Below are 18,808 nucleotides of genomic sequence, written 5' to 3' on the forward strand. Positions count from 1 at the left end.
AATTCACCGCAAAATCTGAAAAAGCTGTAGCGGAGGCTTAGACATGTTCCTTGCCAGCCATGCGCCGTGCCCTATGAAGCGGTGGTCGCTGCGATGCTCCTTATGTATAGAATTCAGATATGACGTCGCAGATGACATGCGGTAATCGAACGTAAGGGATTCCACGTTACCACTGTCACGAGGCACTCGGAAGAATGGCATTCGTTGACCGCTGCTGGTTGCTGTAGCGGTGAAAATTCACCGCAAAATCTGCAAAAGCAGTCGCGGAGGCTTCGACATGTTGCTTGCCAGCCAAGTGCCGTGCCCTCTGAAGCGGTGGTCGCTGCGATGCTTCTCATGTACAGCATTCAGAGATGACGTCGCAGATGACATGCGGTAATCGAACGTAAATCGTTCCACGTTACCACTGTCACGAGGCGCTCGGAAGAAGGCCGGTTGTTGACCGTTGCAGGTTGTTGTAGCGGTGAAAATTCATCGCAAAATCTGCAAAAGCTGTAGCGGAGGCTTAGACATGTTGCTTGCCAGCCAAGTGCCGTGCCCTCTGAAGCGGTGGTCGCTGCGATGCTCCTTATGTATAGGATTCAGTGATGACGTCGCAGATGACATGCGGTAATCGAACGTAAGGGATTCCACGTTACCATTGTCACGAGGCACTCAGAAGAAGGCCAGTTGCTGACCGCTGCAGGTAGTTGTAGCGGTGAAAATTCACCGAAAAATCTGCAAAAGCAGTAGCGGAGGCTTAGACATGTTGCTTGCCAGCCAAGTGCCGTGCCCTCTGAAGCGGTGGTCTCTCCGATGCCTCTTATGTACAACATTCAGAGATGACCTCGCAGATGACATGCGGTAATCGAACGTAAGGCATTCCACATTACCACTATCACTAGGCACTCGGAAGAGGGCCAGTTGTTGACCGTTGCAGGTTGTTGTAGCGGTGAAAATTCACCGCAAAATCTGCAAAAGCAGTACTGGAGGTTTAGACGTGAAGCTTGCCAGCCAAGTGCTGTGACCTCTGAAGCGGTGGTCGCTGCGATGCTTCTCACGTACAGCATTCAGAGATGACGTCGCAGATGACATGCGGTAATCGAACGTAAATCATTCCACGTTACCACTGTCACGAGGCACTCGGAAGAGGGCCAGTTGATGACCGTTGCAGGTTGTTGTAGCGGTGAAAATTTACCGCAAAATCTGCAAAAGCAGTAGCGGAGGCTTAGACATGTTGCTTGCCAGCCAAGTGCCGCACCCTCTGAAGCGGTGGTCGCTGCGATGCTCCTTATGTATAGGATTCAGAGATGACGTCGCAGATGACATGCGGTAATCGAACGTAAGGCATTCCACATTACCACTGTCACGAGGCACTCGGAAGAGGGCCAGTTGGTGACCGTTGCAGGTTGTTGTAGCGGTGAAAATTCACCGCAAAATCTGCAAAAGCAGTAGCGGAGGCTTCGACATGTTGCTTGCCAGCCAAGTGCCGTGCCCTCTGAAGCGGTGGTCGCTGCGATGTTTCTCATGTACAGCATTCCGAGATGACATCGCAGATGACATGCGGTAATCGAACGTAAATCATTCCACGTTACCACTGTCACGAGGCGCTCGGAAGAAGGCCGGTTGTTGACCGTTTCAGGTTGTTGTAGCGGTGAAAATTCACCGCAAACTCGGCAAAAGCAGAAGCCGAGGCTTAGACATGTTGCTTGCCAGCCAAGAGCCGTGCCCTCTGAAGCGGTGGTCGCTGATATCCTCCTTATGTACAGCATTCAGAGATGACGTCGCAGATGACATGCGGTAATCGAAAGTAAGCCATTCCACGTTACGATTGTCACGAGGCACTCGGAAGAATACCATTCGTTGGCCGTTGCTGGTTGTTGTAGGGGTGAACCTTCACCGCAAAAATCTGCAAAAGCAGTTGCGGAGGCATAGACATGTTGCTTGCCAGCCAAGTGCCGTGCCCTCTGAAGCAGTGGTCTTTGCGATGCTCCTTATGTACAGCTTTCAGAGATGACGTCGCAAATGACATGCGGTAATCGAAAATGACGCATTCTACGTTACCATTGCGACGAGGCCTTCGGAAGATGGCCAGTTGCTGACCGTTGCAGGTTGTTGTAGGGATGAAAATCCACGGCAAAATCTGCAAAAGCAGTAGCGGAGGCTTAGACACGTTGCTTGCCAGCCAAGTGCCGTGCCCTCTGCAGCAGTGGCCGCGGCAGTGCTCCTTATGTGCAGCATTCAGAGATGACGTCGCAGATGACATGCGGTAATCGAACGTAAGGCATTCCACGTTACCATTGTCACGAGGCACTCGGATGAAGGCCAGTTGCTGACCCTTGCAGGTTGTTGTAGCGGTGAAAATTCACCGCAAAATCTGCAAAAGCTGTTGCGGAGGCTTAGACATGTTGCTTGCCAGCCAAGTGCCGTGCCCTCTGAAGCAGTGGTCGCTGCGATGCTCATTAGGTACAGCTTTCAGAGATGACGTCGCAAAAGACATGCGGTAATTGAACGTGAGGCATTGCACGTTACCCTTATCACGAGGCACTCGGAAGATGGCCAGTTGTTGACCGTTGCAGGTTGTTGTAGCGGTGAAAATTCACCGCAAAATCTGCAAAAGCTGTAGCGGAGGCTTACACATGTTGCTTGCCAGCCAAGTGCCGTGCCCTCAGAAGCGGTGGGCGCTGTGATGCTCCTTATGTACAGCATTCAGAGATGACTGATGACGTCGCAGATGACATGCGGTAATCGAACGTAAGGCATTCCACGTTACCATTGTCATGATGCACTCCGAAGAAAGCCAATTGTTGACCGTTGCTGGTTGTTGTATCAACAGGACTTGTCGGGCTAGTTGGTTGATCATAATGCAAAAAAGACGACCTGCGCAACAAGAACACAGACGAAAGGGAGGCAGACACACACTAACGCAGACTTACAACTTTACTAAAGGAAGGAATACAAGGCAAATATATATAGCGATCCCAACGCACTTCAAATCTGATCAATATGGCACGTGACAATCTGCCCAGGCGATAAACAGACCACACAAGAACCAACGCTTACAAGATAATCTTAAACCGGGCCGGCCCTTTCTATGAAAACAAAAAGCAAAGGAGCGCTTAGCGACAGTGCACTCTTGAGAATTACGCGTTCTCCAAAGTAAGAAAATTCAAAACAAATTCAAAGCACCTGCGCTTGTAAGCGGTTCGAGCTTCAGTGGTATCAGATGGCTACAGTGGTGTGGTTTTGTTTTGAATTTTCTTACTTTGGAGAACGCGTAATTCTCAAGAGTGCACTGTCGCTAAGCGCTCCTTTGCTTTTTGTTTTCATAGAAAGGGCCGGCCCGGTTTAAGATTATCTTGTAAGCGTTGGTTCTTGTGTGGTCTGTTTATCGCCTGGGCAGATTGTCACGTGCCATATTGATCAGATTTGAAGTGCGTTGGGATCGCTATATATATTTGCCTTGTATTCCTTCCTTTAGTAAAGTTGTAAGTCTGCGTTAGTGTGTGTCTGCCTCCCTTTCGTCCGTGTTCTTGTTGCGCAGGTCGTCTTTTTTGCATTATGGTTGTTGTAGCGGTGAAAATCAACGGCAAATTCTGCAAAAGCAGTAGCGGAGGCTTAGACGTGCAGCTTGCCAGCCAAGTGCCGTGCCCTCTGAAGCAGTGGTCACTGCGATGCTCCTGATGTACATACAGCATTAAGAGAAGACGTCGCAGATGACATGCGGTAATGGAACGTAGGGGATTCCACGTTACCACTGTCACGAGCCACTCGGAAGAAGGCCAATTGTTGACCGTTGCTGGTTGTTGTAACGGTGAAAATCAATGGCAAATTATGCAAAAGCAGTAGCGGAGGCTTAGACGTGTAGCTTGCTAGCCAAGTGTCGTGCTCTCTGAAGCAGTGGTCGCTGGGTTGCTCCTGATGCACAGCATTCAGAGATGACGTCGCAGATGACATGTGGTAATCGAACGTAGGGGATTCCACGTTACCACTGTCACGAGCCACTCGGAAGAAGCCCAATCGTTGACCGTTGCTGGTTGTAGCGGTGAAAATTAACGGAAAATTCTGCAAAAGCAGTAGCGGAGGCTTAGACGTGTAGCTTGCCAGCCAAGTGCCGTGCCCTCTGAAGCAGTGGTCGCTGCGATGCTCCTGATGTACAGCATTCAGAGATGACATCGCAGATGAGATGCGGTAACCGAACGTAAATCATTCCATGTTACCACTGTCACGAAGCGCTCGGGAGAAGGCCGGTTGTTGACCGTTGCAGGTTGTTGTAGAGGTGAAAATTCACCGCAAAATCTGCATAAGCAGTAGCCGAGGCTTCGACATGTTGCTTGCCAGTCAAGTGCCGTGCCATCTGAAGCGGTGGTCGGTGCGATGCTTCTCATGTATAGCATTCAGAGATTACGTCGCAGATGACATGCGGTAATCGAACGTAAATAATTCCACGTTACCACTGTCACGAGGAACTCGGAAGAAAGCCATTCGTTGACCGTTGCTAGTTGTTGTAGGGGTGAAAATTCACCGCAAAATCTGCAAAAGCAGTAGCGGAGGCTTCGACATGTTGCTTGCCAGTCAAGTGCCGTGCCATCTAAAGCGGTGGTCGGTGCGATGCTTCTCATGTATAGCATTCAGAGATTACGTCGCAGATGACATGCGGTAATCGAACGTAAATAATTCCACGTTACCACTGTCACGAGGAACTCGGAAGAAAGCCATTCGTTGACCGTTGCTAGTTGTTGTAGGGGTGAAAATTCACCGCAAAATCTACAAAAGCAGTAGCGGAGGCTTCGACATTTTGCTTGCCAGCCAAGTGCCGTGCTCTCTGAAGCGGTGTGCGCTGCGATGCTCCTGATGTACAGCATTCAGAGATGACGTCGCAGATGACATGCGGTAATCGAACGTAGGGGATTCCACGTTACCACTGTCACGAGCCACTCGGAAGAAGGCCAATCGTTGACCGTTGCTGGTTCTTGCAGCGGTGAAAATCAACGGCAAATTCTGCAAAAGCAGTAGCGGAGGCTTAGACGTGTAGATTGCCAGCCAAGTGCCGTGCCCTCTGAAGCAGTGGTCGCTGCGATGCTTCTCATGTATAGCATTCAGAGATTACGTCGCAGATGACATGCGGTAATCGAACGTAAATAATTCCACGTTACCACTGTCACAAGGAACTCGGAAGAAGGCCAGTTGTAGACCGTTGCAGGTTGTTGTAGCGGTGAAAATTCACCGCAAAATCTGAAAAAGCTGTAGCGGAGGCTTAGACATGTTCCTTGCCAGCCATGTGCCGTGCCCTCTGAAGCGGTGGTCGCTGCGATGCTCCTTATGTATAGAATTCAGATATGACGTCGCAGATGACATGCGGTAATCGAACGTAAGGGATTCCACGTTACCACTGTCACGAGGCACTCGGAAGAATGGCATTCGTTGACCGCTGCTGGTTGCTGTAGCGGTGAAAATTCCCCGCAAAATCTGCAAAAGCAGTAGCGGAGACTAAGACATGTTGCTTGCCATCCAAGTGCCGTGCCCTCTGAAGCGGTGGGCGCTGCGATGCTCCTTATGTACAGCATTCAGAGATGACGTCGCAGATCACATACGGTAATCAAACGTAAGGCATTCCACGTTACCACTCTCGCGAGGCACTCGGAGAAAGGCCAGTTGTTGACCCTTGCAGGTTGTTGTAGCGGGGAAAATTCACCGCAATATCTGCAAAAGCAGTAGCGGAGGCTTAGACATTTTTCTTGCCAGCCAAGTGCCGTGCCCTCTGAAGCGGTGGGCGCTGCGATGCTCCTTATGTACAGCATTCAGAGATGACGTCGCAGATGACATACGTTAATCGAACGTAAGGCATTCCACGTTACCACTGTCACGAGGCACTCGGAAGAGGGCCAGTTGTTGACTGTTGCAGGTTGTTGTAGCGGTGAAAATTCACCGAAAAATGTGCAAAAGCAGTCGCGGAGGCTTAGACATGTTGCTTGCCAGCCAACTGCCGTGCCCTCTGAAGCGGTGGGCGATGCGATGCTCCTTATGTACAGCATTCAGAGATGACTGATGACGTCGCAGATGACATGCGGTAATCGAACGTAAGGCATTCCACGTTACCATTTTCATGATGGACTCCGAAGAGAGCCAATCGTTGACCGTTGCTGGTGGTTGTAGCGGTGAAAATCAACGGCAAATTCTGCAAAAGCAGTAGCGGAGGCTTAGACGTGTAGCTTGCCAGACAAGTGCCGTGCCCTCTGAAGCAGTGGTCACTGCGATGCTCCTGATGTACATACAGCATTAAGAGATGACGTCGCAAATGACATGCGGTAATCGAACGTAGGGGATTCCACGTTACCAGTGTCACGAGCCACTCGGAAGAAGGCCAATTGTTGACCGTTGCTGGTTGTTGTAACGGTGAAAATTAACAGCAAATTTTGCAAAAGCAGTAGTGGAGGCTTAGACGTGTAGCTTGCCAGCCAAGTGTCGTGCTCTCTGAAGCAGTGGTCGCTGGGTTGCTCCTGATGTACAGCATTCAGAGATGACGTCGCAGATGACATGCGGTAATCGAACGTAGGGGATTCCACGTTACCATTGTCACGAGGCACTCGGAAGAAGGCCAGTTGCTGACCCTTGCAGGTTGTTGTAGCGGTGAAAATTCACCGCAAAATCTGCAAAAGCTGTTGCGGAGGCTTAGACATGTTGCTTGCAAGCCAAGTGCCGTGCCCTCTGAAGCAGTGGTCGCTGCGATGCTCATTAGGTACAGCTTTCAGAGATGACGTCGCAAAAGACATGCGGTAATTGAACGTGAGGCATTGCACGTTACCCTTATCACGAGGCACTCGGAAGATGGCCAGTTGTTGACCGTTGCAGGTTGTTGTAGCGGTGAAAATTCACCGCATAATCTGCAAAAGCTGTAGCGGAGGCTTACACATGTTGCTTGCCAGCCAAGTGCCGTGCCCTCAGAAGCGGTGGGCGCTGTGATGCTCCTTATGTACAGCATTCAGAGATGACTGATGACGTCGCAGATGACATGCGGTAATGGAACGTAGGGGATTCCACGTTACCATTGTCACGAGCCACTCGGAAGAAGGCCAATTGTTGACCGTTGCTGGTTGTTGTAACGGTGAAAATCAATGGCAAATTATGCAAAAGCAGTAGCGGAGGCTTAGACGTGTAGCTTGCCAGCCAAGTGCCGTGCTCTCTGAAGCAGTGGTCGCTGGGTTGCTCCTGATGCACAGCATTCAGAGATGACGTCGCAGATGACATGTGGTAATCGAACGTAGGGGATTCCACGTTACCAGTGTCACGAGCCACTCGGAAGAAGCCCAATCGTTGACCGTTGCTGGTTGTAGCGGTGAAAATTAACGGAAAATTCTGCAAAAGCAGTAGCGGAGGCTTAGACGTGTAGCTTGCCAACCAAGTGCCGTGCCCTCTGAAGCAGTGGTCGCTGCGATGCTCCTGATGTACAGCATTCAGAGATGACATCGCAGATGAGATGCGGTAACCGAACGTAAATCATTCCATGTTACCACTGTCACGAAGCGCTCGGAAGAAGGCCGGTTGTTGACCGTTGCAGGTTGTTGTAGAGGTGAAAATTCACCGCAAAATCTGCATAAGCAGTAGCGGAGGCTCAGACATGTTGCTTGCCAGCCACGTGCCGTGCCCTCTGAAGCGGTGGTCGCTGCGATGCTCCTTATGTATAGCATTCAGAGATGACGTCGCAGATGACATGCGGTAATCGAACGTAGGAGGTTCCACGTTACCATTGTCACGAGGCACTCCGAAGAAGGCCAATCGTTGACCGTTGCTGGTTGTTGTAATAATAATAATAACTTGTTTTTGGGGAAAGGAAATGGCGCAGTATCTGTCTCATGTATCTTTGGACATCTGAACTGCGCCATAAGGGTAGGGATAAAGGAGGGAGTGAAAGAAGAAAGGAAGAATAGGTGCCGTAGTGGAGGGCTCCGGAATAATTTCGACCACCTGGGGATCTTTAACGTGCACTGACATCGCACAGCACACGGGCGCCTTAGCGTTTTTCCTCCATAAAAACGCAGCCGCCGCGGTCGGTTCAGCGGCGAAAATTCACCGCAAAATCTGCAAAAGCAGTAGCGGAGGCTTAGACGTGTAGCTTGCCAGTCAAGTGCCGTGCCCTCTGAAGCGGTGGTCGGTGCGATGCTTCTCATGTATAGCATTCAGAGATTACGTCGCAGATGACATGCGGTAATCGAACGTAAATAATTCCACGTTACCACTGTCACGAGGAACTCGGAAGAAAGCCATTCGTTGACCGTTGCTAGTTGTTGTAGGGGTGAAAATTCGCCGCAAAATCTGCAAAAGCAGTAGCGGAGGCTTCGACATTTTGCTTGCCAGCCAAGTGCCATGCTCTCTGAAGCGGTGTGCGCTGCGATGCTCCTGATGTACAGCATTCAGAGATGACGTCGCAGACGACATGCGGTAATCGAACGTAGGGGATTCCACGTTACCACTGTCACGAGCCACTCGGAAGAAGGCCAATCGTTGACCGTTGCTGGTTCTTGCAGCGGTGAAAATCAACGGCAAATTCTGCAAAAGCAGTAGCGGAGGCTTAGACGTGTAGATTGCCAGCCAAGTGCCGTGCCCTCTGAAGCAGTGGTCGCTGCGATGCTTCTCATGTATAGCATTCAGAGATTACGTCGCAGATGACATGCGGTAATCGAACGTAAATAATTCCACGTTACCACTGTCACGAGGAACTTGGAAGAAGGCCAGTTGTAGACCGTTTCAGGTTGTTGTAGCGGTGAAAATTCACCGCAAAATCTGAAAAAGCTGTAGCGGAGGCTTAGACATGTTCCTTGCCAGCCATGTGCCGTGCCCTCTGAAGCGGTGGTCGCTGCGATGCTCCTTATGTATAGAATTCAGATATGACGTCGCAGATGACATGCGGTAATCGAACGTAAGGGATTCCACGTTACCACTGTCACGAGGCACTCGGAAGAATGGCATTCGTTGACCGCTGCTGGTTGCTGTAGCGGTGAAAATTCACCGCAAAATCTGCAAAAGCAGTAGCGGAGACTAAGACATGTTGCTTGCCATCCAAGTGCCGTGCCCTCTGAAGCGGTGGGCGCTGCGATGCTCCTTATGTACAGCATTCAGAGATGACGTCGCAGATCACATACGGTAATCAAACGTAAGGCATTCCACGTTACCACTCTCGCGAGACACTCGGAGAAAGGCCAGTTGTTGACCCTTGCAGGTTGTTGTAGCGGGGAAAATTCACCGCAAAATCTGCAAAAGCAGTAGCGGAGGCTTAGACATTTTTCTTGCCAGCCAAGTGCCGTGCCCTCTGAAGCGGTGGGCGCTGCGATGCTCCTTATGTACAGCATTCAGAGATGACGTCGCAGATGACATACGTTAAACGAACGTAAGGCATTCCACGTTACCACTGTCACGAGGCACTCGGAAGAGGGCCAGTTGTTGACTGTTGCAGGTTGTTGTAGCGGTGAAAATTCACCGAAAAATGTGCAAAAGCAGTCGCGGAGGCTTAGACATGTTGCTTGCCAGCCAAGTGCCGTGCCCTCTGAAGCGGTGGGCGCTGCGATGCTCCTTATGTACAGCATTCAGAGATGACTGATGACGTCGCAGATGACATGCGGTAATCGAACGTAAGGCAGTCCACGGTACCATTGTCATGATGCACTCCGAAGAGAGCCAATCGTTGACCGTTGCTGGTTGTTGTAGCGGTGAAAATCAACGGCAAATTCTGCAAAAGCAGTAGCGGAGGCTTAGACGTGTAGCTTGCCAGCCAAGTGCCGTGCCCTCTGAAGTAGTGGTCACTGCGATGCTCCTGATGTACATACAGCATTAAGAGATGACGTCGCAGATGACATGCGGTAATCGAACGTAGGGGATTCCACGTTACCGGTGTCACGAGCCACTCGGAAGAAGGCCAATTGTTGACCGTTGCTGGTTGTTGTAACGGTGAAAATTAACGGCAAATTTTGCAAAAGCAGTAGCGGAGGCTTAGACGTGTAGCTTGCCAGCCAAGTGTCGTGCTCTCTGAAGCAGTGGTCGCTGGGTTGCTCCAGATGTAAAGCATTCAGAGATGACGTCGCAGATGACATGCGGTAATCGAACGTAGGGGATTCCACGTTACCACTGTCACGAGCCACTCGGAAGAAGCCCAATCGTTGACCGTTGCTGGTTGTAGCAGTGAAAATTAACGGCAAATTCTGCAAAAGCAGTAGCGGAGGCTTAGACATGTAGCTTGCCAGCCAAGTTCCGTGCCCTCTAAAGCGGTGGGCGCTGCGATGCTCCTTATGTACAGCATTCAGAGATGACGTCGCAGATGACATGCAGTAATCGAACGTAGGAGATTCCGCGTTACCATTGTCACGAGGCACTCCGAAGAAGGCCAATCGTTGACCGTTGCTGGTTGTTGTAATAATAACAATAATTTGTTTTTGGGGAAAGGAAATGGCGCAGTGTCTGTCTCATGTATCTTTGGACATCTGAACCGCGCCATAAGGGTAGGGATAAAGGAGGGAGTGAAAGAAATAAGGAAGAATAGGTGCCGTAGTGGAGGGCTCCGGAATAATTTTGACCTCCTGGGGATCTTTAACGTGCACTGGCATCGCACAGCACACGGGCGCCTTAGCGTTTTTCCTCCATAAAAACGCAGCCGCCGCGGTCGGTGCAGCGGCGAAAATTCACTGCAAAATCTGCAAAAGCAGTAGCCGAGGCTTCGACATGTTGCTTGCCAGTCAAGTGCCGTGCCCTCTGAAGCGGTGGTCGCTGCGATGCTTCTCATGTCTAGCATTCAGAGATTACGTCGCAGATGACATGCGGTAATCGAACGTAAATAATTTCACGTTACCACTGTCACGAGGAACTCGGAAGAAAGCCAGTTGTAGACCGTTGCAAGTTGTTGTAGGGGTGAAAATTCACCGCAAAATCTGCAAAAGCAGTAGCGGAGGCTTCGACATGTTGCTTGCCTGCCAAGTGCCGTGCTCTCTGAAGCGGTGGGCGCTGCGATGCTCCTTATGTACAGCATTCAGAGATGACGTCGCAGATGACATGTGGTAATCGAACGTAAGGGATTCCACGTTACCACTGTCACGAGCCACTCGGAAGAAGGCCAATCGTTGACCGTTGCTGGTTGTTGTAGCGGTGAAAATCAACGGCGGCATGTTCTGCAAAACAGTAGCGGAGGCTTAGACGTGTAGCTTGCCAGCCATGTGCCGTGCCCTCTCAAGCAGTGGTCGCTGCGATGCTCCTGATGTACAGCATTCAGAGATGACGTCGCAGATGACATGCGGTAATCGAACGTAGGGGATTCCACGTTACCACTCTCACGAGCCACTCGGAAGAAGGCCAATCGTTGACCGTTGCTGTTTGTTGTAGCGGTGAAAATCAACGGCAAATTCTGCAAAAGCAGTAACAGAGCCTTAGACGTGTTCATACTTGACAGCGCAAAAAAACGAGGACAAAAGCGAACGAGGAGACACAACACAAGCGCAGACTATCAACTGAACTTTTATTCACTGAAAGGAAGCTTTATAGGCGTGATAAAACACAATAACAACAAAAGGAACCGCCACAATCGATGTACAAAGAAATCAATGACATTTCATTCCTGCGTGATAAGGAACACCACAGCAACAGGAAAACCAAATTCAATCACATCAGGCCAACTTCCCGCACTGTCTACTTGCCCCCAAGTTTCTGCGCAGTTTCTTGGGGGCAAGTAGATGTGTCGTCGCTGGCAAAAAAAAAACGCTACTTGGAAGGAAATGGCCGGGCTGTTTAACAGCAATCACGGGGTGACCCGACGTGACCCCAATCAGCTCAAGAAATGCTGGGCCAACCTAAACAAAAGTCGAAGGAAGAGGACGCGAGGAAAAAGAGAGATCGCCACAAGACAGGTGAGCGCGGCTTGCAGGCCGTTTACAAATGTTTGTTCCTGCATGCTTTGTATGCCATGGATAAGGGCATGATTATTCTACTTCGGTCGGCGTAAGCAGCGTGGACTGGAATGCATAGTTTTTTAGGAACAGTGTGATAACACGTAAATGGGCACATAATAACGTTTCGGTGCAGTGTACTCTGCTTTATTTACAAACGCAGATGAATGCAGCCTGCGTTAATCGTGTAAATAATGCCCAAGCAGTATCCTGTACAGCCTCCGTAATTTTTAAAAACTACAGAGAATGTTTGCTACATTCAAGTCAGTACGAAGGCATGCGATTTCTGCTGCATAGAAGACTATGATGAGCGGGCAGTGCAGTGGGACGGAGGGCTCGCGCCATGCCAGCAGCGAACTGACAACGGACGATTTTGCTCGGAGTTGGTACCATTCGCATACTATCGCGCCGCGAAGCCAAATTGGGTGCACCGTAGATCACACGGTGTCTACACTGGCGACCTTCATGTTCATGAGGAAACTTGCCGCGCTATTGACAGTTGCTTGGTACTATTGAATATCCGGAAGGCTGTACATACAGCTACCTACCTTTACTCATTCCTGGCACTGCTGGGACGGGTGGCACAAAAACGTAGCGAAAACAACACACAGTTGCATGCATTGGTGTGCCTTTGGTTGCTTTTGTGCGGCACTTCATGAACAAAATATTTTAATGGCGCACTGTCTATAAATTAAGAGTAGCTTCACTGTGTGCGTTGTCTTTTTTCTTTTCAGGAGGAGGGTCAGCTCAATGCACTGTGAGTGCTCAAAGTGAGCAAGTCATCGCTGTTGCCAGCCACATAATGACCAGGGTAGGCAACCAGACTGACTGATGGAGGCATCAACCTGCCCCCAGTGGCAAGTTTCCCTGTTATAAGATTCTTGCAGCCAATGGTGGATGGAGCAGGCAATGAAGAATTCCATTGTGCAGGTAAAGAAAGCCCTTTGCATGTTGTAGAAAAACAGCACTCCTCTCTTTATATTCCTTTGATGACAACGGCAGCGTGTACTGTCAATTGACGCTGTTTCAATGTTTTTTATTGCCTTGAACCTGCTATGAGGACTGCAATCTTCATCTACAACAAATTATAAAAATCTCATTTAATACAACACTGGAAAGCTGCTCTACATGTGGTTGGCTGAATGTTTGTGCAGATAAAGGCTGCATTGGTTGACAGTGCGAAAGGATGACCTGCTCCAAGCTGCATGTTGTTGGACAGCACTCTGAAGGCATTTTGTCTTGACGGCTTACATTCATGTGAGTGGTATGCTGTGTTCCTGTAGCGGAAGGCGAGGAGTTGGTTAACCGTCGGACATCGAGGGAGCAAGCATTCAGTGCTGCAACCTGAACTGCATTCATTATGACATTCTCTCCTGATGATGTTTTTGAGTCTTGTTTGCCATTCCTGCCTCACTTTAAACGAATGCCAACTTTAATGCAGTTTCATTATGCATGCACTCCTTCACATAAATTTTCATATTTCTGTGTACTTGTACATGATGGTGCTCCAGGGATAAGGTAACAACATTCTTGTTGTGAATAATGGTGCAGCTTGCCTATGTGTAATGCTCGAAGCCTTTTCGAATTTGGCTGCTAGTTTCAAGGAAATTGTTAGTTTTGCAATGCATAGGTTTCACTCGAAGCGCATGTTTTCTGTAGCCCTCAGGCTCAGGCTGCAGTATTTGTCACCTTTCTTGTATGCCTCACCTTGGCATTGGTGTCGCATATATGCGGCGAAGCAAGCAGGTAGGCATTACAAGGAAACCTTTGCAAAAAAAATGATAGTGGGTTAGCTCAGCTACTCCAGGATATACAAAGTGAAAGCTGTCGGCGTTCATTGGCATTGACAAAGTTCTAGACGCTGATGATTTTGAGGAAGGGCGTATAACTGGCTCCCTGGACCAGAGGACACGCATGAGTACAAACTAGCAAATATACTAAAATTAAAAAGAAACCCATTGAAAGAGCAAAAAAGCTGCAGGTGCAGAGTTAGAGGATAACCGCATGTGTAAAACTCGGGGCCTGGGTGACTATCACTACTGTATCAGCAGAAAAAAATAAAGTGAGGTCATCAGGCATAATTCAGAGTGAAAGGTGAGGAATATGGCAGAACAAAACATAATGACTAAACTGGGGCCCCCAGAAACAACGGCAGCTATTTGGCGCCGAGAAGGGCAAGTGGTGCCTTATATAAGAACATTATAAAGCTTTCGTTATAATTTCTCTTCACCAGTTGACCCAACAATCTGTGCTATTGAGGCAGACAGCTAATGTGTTGTAAGCTTAGATTTGTCCAACTAATTTTTCCCTTTTCTTTATTACAGAAGACGACTGGGAACCTCCGCTCGTGGATGAGCCGCAGTCACCAGCGGCTGCTTTTGGTAAGAATGGGGCAACTCCAGAAGCAATTGAGCAGGAGAGCAATCTCTTTTTTCCTGCTGTGCAACCTGCTGATGCTTCCAGCACAGCTGCAGCAGGCTGCAGCAGTGCTACAGTTGCTTCTGGAGCTGCCGCTGGTCCCACTACTGCTGAAGCAGTGGCCACCGGTGACGCTGGCAGGGCTCCAAGAGGGCGGATGGCCCTTTTAGAAAGGTCTTTGGCAGATGAGAACGACTATAGAGCGGCCTTACTGTGCGAAGAGCATGGACTGCGTCTACAGCTGATGCGAGAGGACCACAACAGTATTATGCAAGAGCGGCAGGAGAAAAAACTCCTTGATATCCAGAAAAAAAAAATGGAAATGGAAATCTTAGAAATTGAAAAACAAATCAAACTTGAACAGCTTCGTAGGCTGCGAGAGGCACCAGAATAAACGGTGCCTATGACTGAATGAAACTCGAATGCTGTGTGAATGCTTGCACAAATATTATGTGGCAAATCCACATAACTACACTTCATTTGCACATGTACCGTTTTAAGCACATGACTCGGTGGGAACAAACATACAGCCCCGTCACCACCTTGCATGCAAGTCCGACAAGCTATCGCATAGCAGGAGGCAGGTAGGATGGTTGCGTGGTACTTCTGCTGCTATGGCTATATGAATCTTTGGATGCAAACAGCAATTTATTCAGAGAAATACGCATTGCTGTATGCTACAAATACGGCTGCTCTAGGAAGGAAAAACCTCCCCTGGCATTGCTTGCAAAACCAATCAGTAGGGAAAATTGCAGGCCACATTGTTAAAGTTTCCATGTATAAAAAGTCAACAATATTGGCTCACGCAAGTCAACACCACATAAATGCTCAAAGGCCAACACCGCTCTCTACTCCTTCCATTATCTTTGCTGTCTCATCTAACCTAAACCCTCGCAGCTAGTGCCTCCTACTCAAGAACCGAAACCCTTAAAGAATGCGATTCCTCCTATGCCGTCTACAAGGTGGGCCCATAGCTTGAGTCAATACAATGCCACAGCCTCCCGCTTTGCTGAAGTAATCTATTGCTTCAAAAATATGGCCACCACATTCCTGTGACAAGCCGCACTAGGCATGACAAAAAAAGACTATAAAGAAGCATGAATCAAAAAAACACTTGCTGATGGCACCCACGTTCTGCTATTTCGAACCCCGCCAAACCATGTAACAATTTCAAAACATGCCAGTTCTCGATGAGTGGAATCAGTACAGTTCCAAGAAGGCCGGCTCAAATGGAAAGCCAGATTTAGGCTGTGACAGCCAACCAGTAACTGCATGTACAAATGAAAAGAACCGCTAGTCCAAGTGTTTGCATGTAAAAGATTTCGCTACAACACTTGCGAGCTAGAAGTAGCTACTTAGTCATATCACAAACTATTCATTGAACCCACAAAACAAAATGTTGCAAACACTACTGTGGTCATAAATTATCTTTCAGTGGTCCACCATGACTGCGGCAGCAAGGCGTTCCCAAGCATCAGTAGTGCACGCACACAATGATCTCGACTAACTGTTGGTTTTGGCTCATGACGACTCACTTTATGATCTCGGGTTTGTATTCAGCCATGCAAAGCAAGGCACCTAACAAACACCAGGTGCATTTGGCTCGAGAACAATGAATATTGAGTGCAACTGCTCGCACACAGATTGTGTAGCTTTAGCAACAGTTACAGGAGTTCTATTTTGATTTGAAGCAGCGCAAGGCCGAAAGCCAAAGAAGAGAGCCGAGAAAGAAACGGACGACACAGCGCTGAACTAACAACTGACATTTATTTGGCACGCTGCACGTATAAATACATTCAGGCACCAAAAAGGAAAACAAAGCAAAGAGCTCATTCATGCACTGGGATTCTGCAAGCCAACACAAGCTAAAATGTGCGGTTCAGGAAGCGAAGTTCTTTTTGAGATAAAGACACTGATGGAGCGCTTACACATGTGTCAACATACGTCTTGATGTTCGAAGCCTCGATTATTTCGCGGCACAGCTTATCTCTGTTCCTATCCACAACTCTGCAAAATTCGAACTGTGGGGTGCACTCGCACTCACGACAGTGCATGCTGAGGTTACGGGACTCTTTATTATCTACATTGTGGCGGTGCTGCCTGAGCCTATCATTTAAGCACTGTCCTGTCTGGCCAATATAAAACCTATTACAAGTCAATGGAATAGAATACACGACATTTTTTTGACACTTCCAGAATTTGCGCTCATGATTTTTCGTGCAAACGGGGATAGTTTTCCCTGGATTGTTGACACGCATGCACAAACTTGATAACTTAATGGGAGCCGAAAAAACAACATCCACTCCGACTCTTTTACCAACACTTTTCAAATTATGTGATATCTTGTGGATGTAGGGAATAGCTGCTACTGGCTTACTTGTTTGACATTCAGGACTCGGGGAGCATTTCAATTTCTTCAACAAAACATCGGCCACAGAAGAAAGAACATGAAGCGGATAGCCACAAGCAGTAAGCCTCCCTACTTGGTTGCTAAAGCTGCGTGCGGTTTTATGTCGACAGGATTTTGTAAGTGCACTCCTGAAGCTTGACATGACAATTCCTCTTTTAACAAGCTTCGAGTGCGCGGAACTATAAGGTAGCAACGGTTTATTAGCCCTAGGCTCGAAAGACCAGCACACACTGCAAGGTGAAAACTGCAGGCTCAAGTCTGCAGGACACTGCAGGACACAATCAGATTTCTAGACTTGAGCCTGCAGCTTCCTGAGAAAAAATTCTAGTGTAAAGGGGTGTATTCGCAGTGAAGGTCTGCGGTCGTAGATCAGAGAGCGTCATGATGAGCACACTCTCGGGAGTCACTCAGGATCCCCAGCTGCACTTCGTCGACCTCTTTGTCCCGCCGCTTGAACTGCTGCTAGTCGTTCCCATTGCTCTAACATTTCTTTAGTTCCTGCACAAAAGTTGGGATACGGGTAGCATGAGCAAGTGCGCATTATAAACATGCTTTATTCAAAATGCATGGGACAGTGTTGAGGACAGTGCATTTCTTACCTATGTGAAGCTCTTCTGGATGAGCACCCGTCGTGCCTGCATTCCCGACAAGCTGTCGCTGACAGCATCAACAGGTGGCAGGTGCTCTGGCCGCCTCGCTGCTGTCGTGCTGGTGCGAGCCGGTGGAGCGTCCTGGATGGGAGCGCTTTCAATAGGAGGCTGTGGCTCCTTCATCAAACATGCAAAGTTATGCAGGGCTGCACACGCTGTGATGATCACTGCAGCTTGTTTCGGCTTGTTCTGGAGCCCCACATCCAGACAAGGGAAGCGGCGCTTCCAGACGCCGAATGTCCTGTCGACCACATTCCGTGTCTTTATGTGGGCTTTTTGGTACCTGCACGTATAAAGGAATATTGCGTTGATTTAATGCCACAGCTCCAAAGTGTGGTCTAGCTTTGTCAACTTTGTCATGCACTGTCATTGGAAACATTAACTAACCTTCCTTGCGGTGAATTTGCACAGTGATTGCGTGGTAATATAGCGCCTAGAATGTAGTGCTACTCTTCATGGAGCATGGAGAACGAAGCTACACTCTTCATGGAGTACAAAGCTACATTATAAAGCAGTACTAAAACAAAATGCTGGGCCTCGATCGCATATTCCGAAGAGACACATTTCGCTATGTGGGACGCCGTAGGGAAAGGCTCCGGAAATTTCTACCACCTGGCGTTCTTCAGCGTGCAACGAAGTCGCACAGTACACAGGCCTCCAGCATTTCGCCTCCATCGAAATGTGAACGCCGCGGCCGGGATCGAACCCGCGTCTTTCGGGCAAGTAATCTTGTGACTGTACGTTCGTAGCACCGCGGGGAAATAAATAAAATGACAGCACGTACACGACGCGAACGAATACGAATGAGCTGAACAGTGGTAACTGTTCAGAGAATTTCAATTTTCATTGCTCACCTGCACATTGATGGAGAAATAGCCTTTGCGGTTTCGGTAGACTTCCGCATCTGCGCCTCCCGGGCTGTTGATGCGGACATGCGTGCAATTTATGCAGCCGGTCACACCAGAGAATTCACCGATCTCCTAAATGTCCCGCATCAGCTTTCCAAACTGCGAGACGGCTGGAAACTGCACCAGCATCGGGCGCAGGTGCTTGGCAATCAGCAAGGTGACCTTGCCAACTGCGCGGCACACCGTGGGCTGCGAAATCCGCACCAAATCCCCGGTGACGGTTTGGAAAGTACCGGCCCCATCAAACCTCAAAGCCAGGAGTAGCTGCAGCATCGGAGGAACAGGCGGTCCCCTGTTGTCGGGACTTTCACGCAGGGGCCACACGGTGAGCAGCTCCCGCACGGCGTTCTTTGAGAACCGATAGCGGGCGAGGAACTGCTCGTCGTCGTAGAGCTCCATGGGGTTCCCCCGATCTTGTAACGCTGGCCGTGGGATCTTCGGCAACGAATGGGCCTCAGAAAATACTACGTCCATGGCGTGGCAAGCGAACTCAAACGCAGCTACCCTCCGCGCGACGTC

The sequence above is a fragment of the Amblyomma americanum genome, chromosome 11 (assembly GCF_052857255.1).
Source record: "Amblyomma americanum isolate KBUSLIRL-KWMA chromosome 11, ASM5285725v1, whole genome shotgun sequence".
Lineage (NCBI taxonomy): Eukaryota > Metazoa > Arthropoda > Arachnida > Ixodida > Ixodidae > Amblyomma > Amblyomma americanum.